We start from the raw sequence: 9,870 nt of genomic DNA, 5'->3' as shown, positions 1-9,870 counted from the left end.
TTAATTTTAATATTTTCTATTATGAGGAATTCAACTCGTGAGAGAGTACTATGTTTTTCTTAAGAACCCTGTGTTTTTTCCTTCCTCAGGATGTACATAAAAATGATACAAATTGCCCACTATATCAGTGTTCTCAAAAGTGTTTTTCTTGAAACACTAACTAACCCCTGGGATGTTAATATGGTCAAACACATTTAGCAAAAATATTTTAAAAGTTACACATCTCTTTATTGTAAGACTTCTCAGGGTTCTTTTTAAAATATTTATTTATTTGGGGGTAGAGCACAAGTGGGAGAGAGAGAAGGGGACAGAGAATCTGAAGTAGGCTCTGTGCTGACAGGCTGACAGCTGTGGGGCTCAATCTCACAAACTGCAAGATCATGACCTGAGCTGAAGTTGGACACTCAACCAACTGAGCCACCCAGGTGCCCTTTCTCAAGGGTTTTAATAAGCTAATGTGAATTGTGACTCTCTAAGACAAGGTAATGTATGCAACATTTCCCAAATTTATTTGCTACTTTGTTTTAGATGTTTTCTCTGAATAGTTTGTGGAACATTTAATAGAAAAGCCTGCACTAAATATTATAGCAGCCATATAGTAACTTTTAATTATTCCTCAGTTTTTAATTAAATCAGGCAAAACTTTTATTAAATTACTATACTGGTAGTAAATGTCCAAGTGTTTTATTCAGTTGAGGCCAGTTCATTTTCCATTTGACTTTTACAAAATTTATATTCAGAAGTGATACATAGAAATGAATTTCTTGACTTTATTTATTGTTTTATGTTGCTCCAAAGAGTGAATTCTATGTCAAATACCAAAAAAAATGCTATTTTTTTCTACACCAGTCAATTATATTTTATTGCGTTTAATCAGAAAGGGAAGATCTACATTTAATTCTACTCATCTTTAATTCATCTATTCAGCCAGTTTAATAGTGACCACTATAGTACAATTAGTTCAAAAGGGTCTGTAAATACAATGATGAAAAAAGAAACTCTAGTCTCAGGGAACTTTAGGCCAAGGAAAAGCGGGTCTGTCTGCTTAGAAAAGGCAGACATTGAGCTAATACCTGAAGGACAAGTAGACAGACAAAAGATAAGGAGCTGTCAATACATCATATCTAGGGAACTCAAAAAGCTCGCTCTTCTGAAGGGAACAGTGTGAGGAAAAGAACATCTTCAGGACATTCTTAGCACATGGTTCCAATTACAGCAGTGGCCTTAGTCTCTTTCAAAGACAGGATCTTAACTTGATCCCATAGTTTTCTGATTTCTCCTATATAAAGAGTAAGTAAGGACAATGCTCATTAGACTGATTCTTCAGTTCAGTAATGAGTCTCTGAGAACAAGACCATAGCTAATGTACATACTCACAATATTATAGGGGAGATTCTATGTGAGGGAATGAACAGCACCATTATTTTTGTAATACTAAATATAAGGGAAAATGGAATGCAAAATTTGGAAGAGAGAGAAAATTAGGAGAAGTAGGAAAGTAGATGGGAGGAGAGATGATAAGCTTTTAGAAAAGAAATCATATTCATTTCATTAAGAACCATAAAAAGTATGAAGTCTTAATATTCGGTGGTAGTGAAAACTGGAAAACATATATACATCATTTTTGTACACTGAGTACTATCTTAGGCAGAAAAGAAAGATGGATATATGAATAAAATTATTAAGTATAAAACATTTCTGCAGTTTAAAAGCAAAAGATAAAGGCAAGTACTTAAAACAAAATGATGCCAGAACTCACAGAGCAAGTATATATTCTTCCCATCTGGAAATCTTTCTTGTCATTTCTCTATCTCACTTGCTTAAGATTTCCTCTTTTCTGTAACATAAGCAATGCTCCATTGAAGTTTTTTAAAACTAGAAAAAAAAGAGGATTAAGGAAACCAATTTACTGAATCAAGTGGCAGGGTTTTCCAAACTTTTTGAAAGGCATATCATTGAAATGTAGAAGGAGGATCTGAGGCTTGCAAAAGTAACAGAAGAGAAAAGGCATTAAAAGAATTGTTTTCTGCAAAGCTCTGCGGCGATGGACAGGAATAGGATGGGAATAACTGCTAACTTATACAGCTATTTGTATGAACTGAGTAGTGTTCTCAGAACTGTATGCATTCAATGCTTTAACTTTCTAAATGATTCCAAGAGATAGATTCCGTTATTGTCTTCACTTTAAGAATGAGGTATTCAGATACAGTGTTAATGCCTTGCCCCAGGTGACATAGCTAGTGACACAGAACAATTGAAATCCCTGGATTTGGCCTCCAGAATCTACAGTCTTAATATTGATGCTAAACATATTATAAACACTAAATGATAATATTTTCATATGTTGGATACATCTTATAAAATCAGATATTTATTATAATTCTTTAAAGAAAGGACCCAAGCATATAAGGGTAATTGCCTAGCCAAAACATTTAAGTTATCTAGTTTGTTGTAACTTGTGTTCAAGGCCATGCTTGAAAGTGTCAACCTGTTAGTTGATTATTATAATAACTTCATAAGAAGCAGATCAAGTACCAATTCTATTCCTTAGGTTGATATATGAGTGCATCTATATATGGATTTATTTATTCTCTACCTAATTTTAAAAATTCTAACTGTAAGCCAAGATTAAAATAAATAAATAGGTAAATAAATAAAGCAGAGAAAAATTAAAATAAACGTTCAAAGTGTAAAATGAAGTCAATGTTAATAGTATGCAAGTCATAAGATCCTGTCTACTTATGAGAAAAGAACCTACAAATTTTGTTTCAAGAGTCCCATCTGTCTATACACACACATGGAAAAGCAGAAATTTGTCAGAAGAATCATTGCTAGCATAGAAAAAAGAAATAAGTTTCTCCTATGGATTCTTACAAAGTAGTTAACTATGGTCCAAGTAGTCAAGGAATAATAGTATTTACGACTTCCTTTATTAAATAAATAACAGATTTCATTTAGTAGTTGTTATTGTTTTATAATGCCCTTTGTTGTAAGCTGATAACACTATTCCAAAGCAAAATGCAATAAAATTAATTTCTATATACTACCAGAAAAATAGAGACCAGACACATTATTCAGTAATGTTATAGATTAACAAAGCTAAACATAAAATATTTTATGAATGACAGTAAAATATATATATATCATATATAAACACACACATATATAATGAAACAGCATATACTCTTACTATATGAGATGTACTCTGAAATTTGAATTTTATTTTAAGATCATGAATATTTAAAAGTTGGCTGGAAACCATTAAATAATTTCTTGACCTACAAATATCTTATGACCTATGGGTTGAAAAATAATAATCTTTTTTTTTTCCAACGTTTTTTTTTTTTTTTTAATTTATTTTTGGGACAGAGAGAGACAGAGCATGAACGGCAGAGGGGCAGAGAGAGAGGGAGACACAGAATCGGAAACAGGCTCCAGGCTCCGAGCCATCAGCCCAGAGCCTGACGCGGGGCTCGAACTCACGGACCGCGAGATCGTGACGTGGCTGAAGTCGGACGCTTAACCGACTGCGCCACCCAGGCGCCCCGAAAAATAATAATCTTAATCAAATTTAAATCCCACATTACCTGTTATTTTTCACATAATAAAACTTGATAGATACTGAACAGAGAAGTAAATTTTAATTTTTATTCCCTAAATAGAAGTTGGGACATAAATATTATATTTCAGTGATTAAAGAGGAACATTTTCTTTCACAGTTTAGCAAAGTCTGGATTCTGGGGAAAAGTTATTACCTTCTGAAGATGCAGAAGGCTGAAAATAATCTGACAAAATACTATACGTGATTACTCAAACTTCAGATAAAAATGAGTCCAGGGAACAAATATGAGTCCGACAACAGTCTAACTCAGAGAATCATTTTTCGTTCACTCTAACACTAGTACAAATGCATGATGAAGCCCCAAGATTTTAGGTTATTGACTGTAGCTTCAGAGATTTTATCCTCAAAATTAAAAATCTCAAAGGAACCTTGTTAATGTCTAACTTTAAGAAGTGTAATATCTTTGTAAAGTCTCAAAACTAAACTGAGTTTTAAAATATACCATCTATTTGGTTATGGGAATAGTAGATTCAGAGTAGTACAAGTAAGATGTTACACTTGCCAAAGCACCCCCAAAACCACACAAAACAAACAAACAAAACTGATACACTCACATTTTACAAATGAGACCCATCCAAGAAAGACTGGCTCATGGTGTCCTGGCTAACTAGGAAGTATTTTATAGAGCTGGTACATGGTAGGGAACCAAAAATATGCTTCTAGAATTATTTTCTTGCTTGTTTGCTTGCTTGATTGATTAATTATAATTAGATAGAAAATGCCACTTGCTTTGTCTAGTTGCTAAAAAACATATTTCCATAAAAGGATAACTTTTATAGAAGTGAGCCACATCTAGGCTATACCTGTATATTTCTCTAGTGATCAAAAATTCATAATTAATACATGATGAAATTGCAAAATATATTTTTCACTTAATGAAATAAAAGCAATCTTCAGAAAAGTCTACAAAATTTGAAATTCTTTGAAATGTTCCTTGCTGAGTCTTTTGAAACTATTTTATGAATTTTCCGCTTTTATACTTTCGTCTTAAACTACCAGCTAATGACTGGTTCAGCTAAGATACTGTATGTAACTCTAATAAATTCTGTCATTACTGTCTTCTCCCTTCATCTTTCATCTCCATTAATCAGCACTAAAAGTAAATGATTTATTATTGATCATACACTATGAAAATGTTAGAAATCAATGTTAACAAATAAATACAGAATGATTAATACAGAAATGGTTAGAACACAATTTTGTCAGAGATTTGAAATAGCACTTGATAGGGCTAACAAGTATCACTGTTTACAAAAAGACTATGACACTCTCACATTTCTTTCTCTTAAAGATAGAAATTATGGCACTTCATCTTATAAGTAAGAATTTATCATTTACAGGAAAGAACACTGTAATAAAAACATTCCTTTTTCCTGGTGGAGTAGTAAAACTAATGAAAGTTGTTTATCATTTTCTCATGCATAAATATCAAAGCTAATGCTTGAAAATAAAATTTGTAAAAGCAGTATTTTAAATTATATTGGCAACTCAAAAGTTACCTCAACATTGTCAGAAGAATCTAAGTGGATGCTTACTTATTTTTACTATGCTTACAACTCATTTTTTCATGCCTTTCCAAAGTTCTGCATTGCATAAGAATATCTAAATCAAAAGAAAAGATATGCCTTTAAAATGCATTTGCCCAAAATCCTCTAGTTTTCTTTTGATTTTTGAAAATGCCATTTCCATGCCCTTTGAAGTTTAGAAATTAATCTCTATCAGTTATGAGCATAAAGTCAACTCCTGATTATTTATTCTGATTAATAAATTCACTTTATCTAACTGTGGTTTATTTCTAAAAACCTCTAGACATACGTATTTTCTCTTAAAGCAGAATTAGATCGTTATTTTATCCCTAGCTGAAGTAGGCATAGGTCAGGCCAAACTATATTTTCCTCTAGAATAGAAAAAAATTAAAATACTATTTATAAATGTAACTTTAGGAAAATAAAACCACAATAGTTACCCTGAATAATAAGGAAAGTGAATACATACAATGGACATCCTTTCTGTTATGAAGATGAAAACTGATTCTGTTCCCATTTGCCATTTACTAAATCTTTAAGAAACCGTGTCTGTTTTTCACATTTACCTGGGAGGTTTTTAAAAGACCAGTGAATAAAGTAAAACTCGCTGTTGAAAATGAATTAGCACCATCCCCGAAAGAGTCAGACCTCACATAGGTGCCAAATGAAAGGCGTGATGACCCTCATAAACACCTTGTGTGAGTTAATAAGAGTGAAGGTTGATTTCCATAATGACTCCACATTTGCATCTGTTGCATACCACTCAGGGTGCACCATAATATAGGCTGTGCATGGTACAGGTTGGCAAAAATCAACTGTGAATCAGGCAGGCTGTGATACTCATCACTTCAGTAATAAAAATGACCATGCAGACTTTGTATCTGGCCCAGTGCCCAAGTAACAGCCATTAAATTGGCTTAACAACCACACAGCCTTTGAAGCACACCATCTGCTAGTCATCTTTGTTACTACTTCCTCCTCCTTGTGACTACATACACATTAATATACCATCAAGTATATCCTTCCAGAAGACCCACCTAGGAGAAGGTGAAAAAGCAGATTCCCTCACTGATTTCCACTTCTGTTACCAATAGCCTCTGAGCCAAAGGAATAAAATAGCATGGAGTTGAATTTGATTATTCAGAATCGAAAAGACAAAGATAAAAATGTGAGAAGAAATAATATATTTTTAAAGGCTCTGCTGACCTGGAAAATATGAATTGCAGTCCAGAAACTCAGTGATCATATTCTTCAACACAACCACGGACTCAAAGCATTGAGATGAAGAGAAAAGCTCCACCTATTAGAAAGTGCTCTACCAAGAAAGAAAAAATACCTCTTTAACCATCACCAAAGCCCAAATTATTTCATTTCGCATTGAGAAAAAAACTATGCATGTGATTTTTCCCGCCATATTTCCCATTACAAGAGAAATTTACGCAGTACTATTTAACAAAAGAAAAAAAAAATTAAGTCAATGGAAAGAAATAAACATATAATTGACACATATTCATAGAAAGACTAAACCACAGAATATCAATATGTGTCTGATAATGCAAAATACTTTTAGCATTGAATGCTAAAAGCAGCAGCAAACTGTCTAACCGTCTTTTTGGCTTGACTGATGTTAATTTTTACCCTGAAAGATACTTAACATGATGAAATGAGAAAAACGCAAAAAGAAAAAGTTGATCGCTTTCATTTTCTGCTTAACAGACACTGCCTGTGTCGACTCAGCAAATGTGAAACTGAAGATGGTGGGAGGAAAGACTGTCCAGAAGAGGATGAAATGGAGAAAGTAGTGGATGGAAGTGAAAATAATCAATAATGCTCTGATACATATTTCTTGAGAACCTACAATAGAAAGGAACCCATTAACCATTAGACAGATTGAATGATCCATCTCAGTTCCTTTACTAAAGACTCAACCACTACACTTTCTTATTCAGAGACCTCATTTTATTTTCTGACTTCAACTTTCATTTTATTACTGATGGTATTCATATCTGTTCTATTACTGATGGTATTCATATCTCAGTCCTGTTCTCCCATTCCAACTCAAGCCATTAGTTTCAATTGTCTTGCACGCTTTTATTCAGATAGCTTTCCCTCCTTCTGAAACTCAACATTAACCAAAGTGTTTTTTTTTTCTGAGTAAGAAAGACTTGCAAATTTTCTTTGAAGTCTCTTTCACCTGTCCTATCATTTTTAATTTTAATGACACTAGTGTTGAACTATACATCTTCAAGCCTCAATTCCTGAAATAATCAGTTCAATGGTCTCTCAAACTCTAAATTCTCTCTACCTTCATTCTCTGTCCTACTGCTGGACTAAACTAATTCAAATATTGTTCTCCAATTTTCAGCTTTTAGGGAAAGCTAATTTCCAACCATATTAAGTGTATTATTTCCTTACTTGGCTTCGTTTAAGTTTTAGTTAGTATTTATTGAGCACAGACACTGAGCTAAGAACTTGACAAGGATTATCTGATTTACCAGCCAGAATATGGTAGGTGTTGTAATGTTTCTATTTTCATAATACGGAAACTGAGGTTTATGGCATAAATAACTTATCCACTGTCAGTCACAGCTAGTAAGAGGAGGGTAAGAATTTAAACCTGTATAGGGGCGCTTGGGTGGCTCAGTAGGTTAAGCGCCCGACTTCGGCTCAGGTCATGATCTCGCGGTCCATGAGTTCGAGCCCCGAGTCGGAGTCTGTGCTGACAGCTCAGAGCCTGGAGCCTGTTTCAGATTCTGTGTCTCCCTCTCTCTCTCTGACACTCCCCCATCCATGCTCTGTCTCTCTCTGTCTCAAAAATAAATAGACGTTAAAAAAAATTAAAAAAAAGAATTTAAACCCGTATAAAAAAGAAATAATTATGTGACATGAAGAGGTATTAGTTAACTCTATAGTGGTTATCACATTACAATATATAAACATATCAGTCAACACACTGTATGCTGTAAACTTAAGCAATGTTACATGGAAATTATATTTCAATTAAAAAATAGAAAATAAACCCATGTAAAAAACCCTATATCCGTCAGACTTCAAAATTGGTACTTTTCTCTGCTGTGCAGCTTGCATACCACCTACTTAGCTTTACTTCTTCCTAATGCCAACATGTTTTCCTTTCATTTAGTCTCTCTCTCTGTCTCTACACAAACACACACACTTCTTTATGCCATTTTCTTTATATAGAACACCTTCCTGACCATTCATATTCTCTCTTTAAACATGACCAAGTTCAAGTCATTTTCAGGTTCTCTTTCATGAAGGATTTTATAAATATTTATCATTATTATTTTCCCTATGCTTTTAACGCTCACAGAACTCATGCTTTATCATGGAAATCTTTATACAGTTTGTCTTGTATCATTCATTATTTTTTCTCATATTTTTATCTCTAAAACTCATTTACATCTTCTTCAAAGCAAGGAACTTGTAGTTTTCTATAATATACTACATCAATGTAAATTATCAGTATTATTTTTATTATTACTTCTGGATTCTCTGTTCATACTAGTGTACTGACACATAATGGGCACTCATTAGGATTCACTCATGTTAATTTATTAATGGCAGAGTTAGAACTTAAGCATTGATTTTAGATTTCCCAATTCAGTTCAGATTTCCCAAAAAGACTGAAACCATAACTTACTACAAGCTGTAAGTCGTTGGAACTAGAACCCTGGTAAAGGGAAGTTTTTTGTCCTCTGTAATTTGAAGGGCAGAACATTCAGACCTGATTAACTGCAAAAAAGGGCAGCTGGATTTGTTATAAATAGCAATGAAATAATTCGAAATGTGTATCCACTGGAAAAAAATTAATACTGATGTTCAGTGGATAAAGTCACTAGTATTCATAAGAATATTATGAAGATATAAGAATAAGTACTTAGTAAAATTATCTAATGCTAAGCTTCTCTGAAAAAGAACCTAATTACAGGGGTGCCTGGGTGGCTCAGTCAGTTAAGCATCTGACTTCAGCTCTGGTCATTATCTCACAGTTCGTGAGTTCGAGGCCAGCGTCAGGCTCTGGCTGACAGCTCGGAGCCTGGAGCCTGCTCCTCTCTGCCCCTCCCCCACTTGCAGTCTGTCTGTCTGTCTCTCTTTTCTAATAAACATTAAAAAAAAATTTAAAAAATTAAAAAATAAAATAAAAAAAAAACATAATTACAAAGGTAATTCTGAGTGCAAAAAAGGATCTTTTAGTTTAGACTAAGAAAGAAGTTTGGAGTTACCAGTTATGGTAATGAAACTTTACCCACAGTGGATGATTAGACATCAGACATGTAGTAAGACAGATTCCTGTCTGAGAAGGAGAATATGTGAATAAATGTAAGCCCATTTCCAAACTTTTAATTCTTGATTTTAGGTTTACATGTTGTTGAGTGTCTGAAATGTACATGGTTGAAACCACAGTGCTGCATAACACACAGCAGAGATTCTCGACCCCGGCTACATATTAGATTCTCTTAGAGAGCTTTTTAAATGTATAAGTACAACTGTAAATTAATTAAATCAGAGTCTCTAGGGATAGGGTCTAGGTGATCATATTATTTTTAATGCTGCCCACGTGACTCTAGTGTGCACCTAGGGTTAAGGAGTAGGCCTCAGAGCATGGCCTGGGACTTACAGAGGTTGACAATTACTAATTGGTTGCATAAGTCATGCAAAAACTGTCAAATCATTCCAAAACAAATCTGGCTTTGATCGGAG

The sequence above is a fragment of the Panthera tigris genome, chromosome B1 (assembly GCF_018350195.1).
Source record: "Panthera tigris isolate Pti1 chromosome B1, P.tigris_Pti1_mat1.1, whole genome shotgun sequence".
In the NCBI taxonomy this organism is placed as follows: domain Eukaryota; kingdom Metazoa; phylum Chordata; class Mammalia; order Carnivora; family Felidae; genus Panthera; species Panthera tigris.
This window is presented reverse-complemented; position numbering follows the sequence as displayed.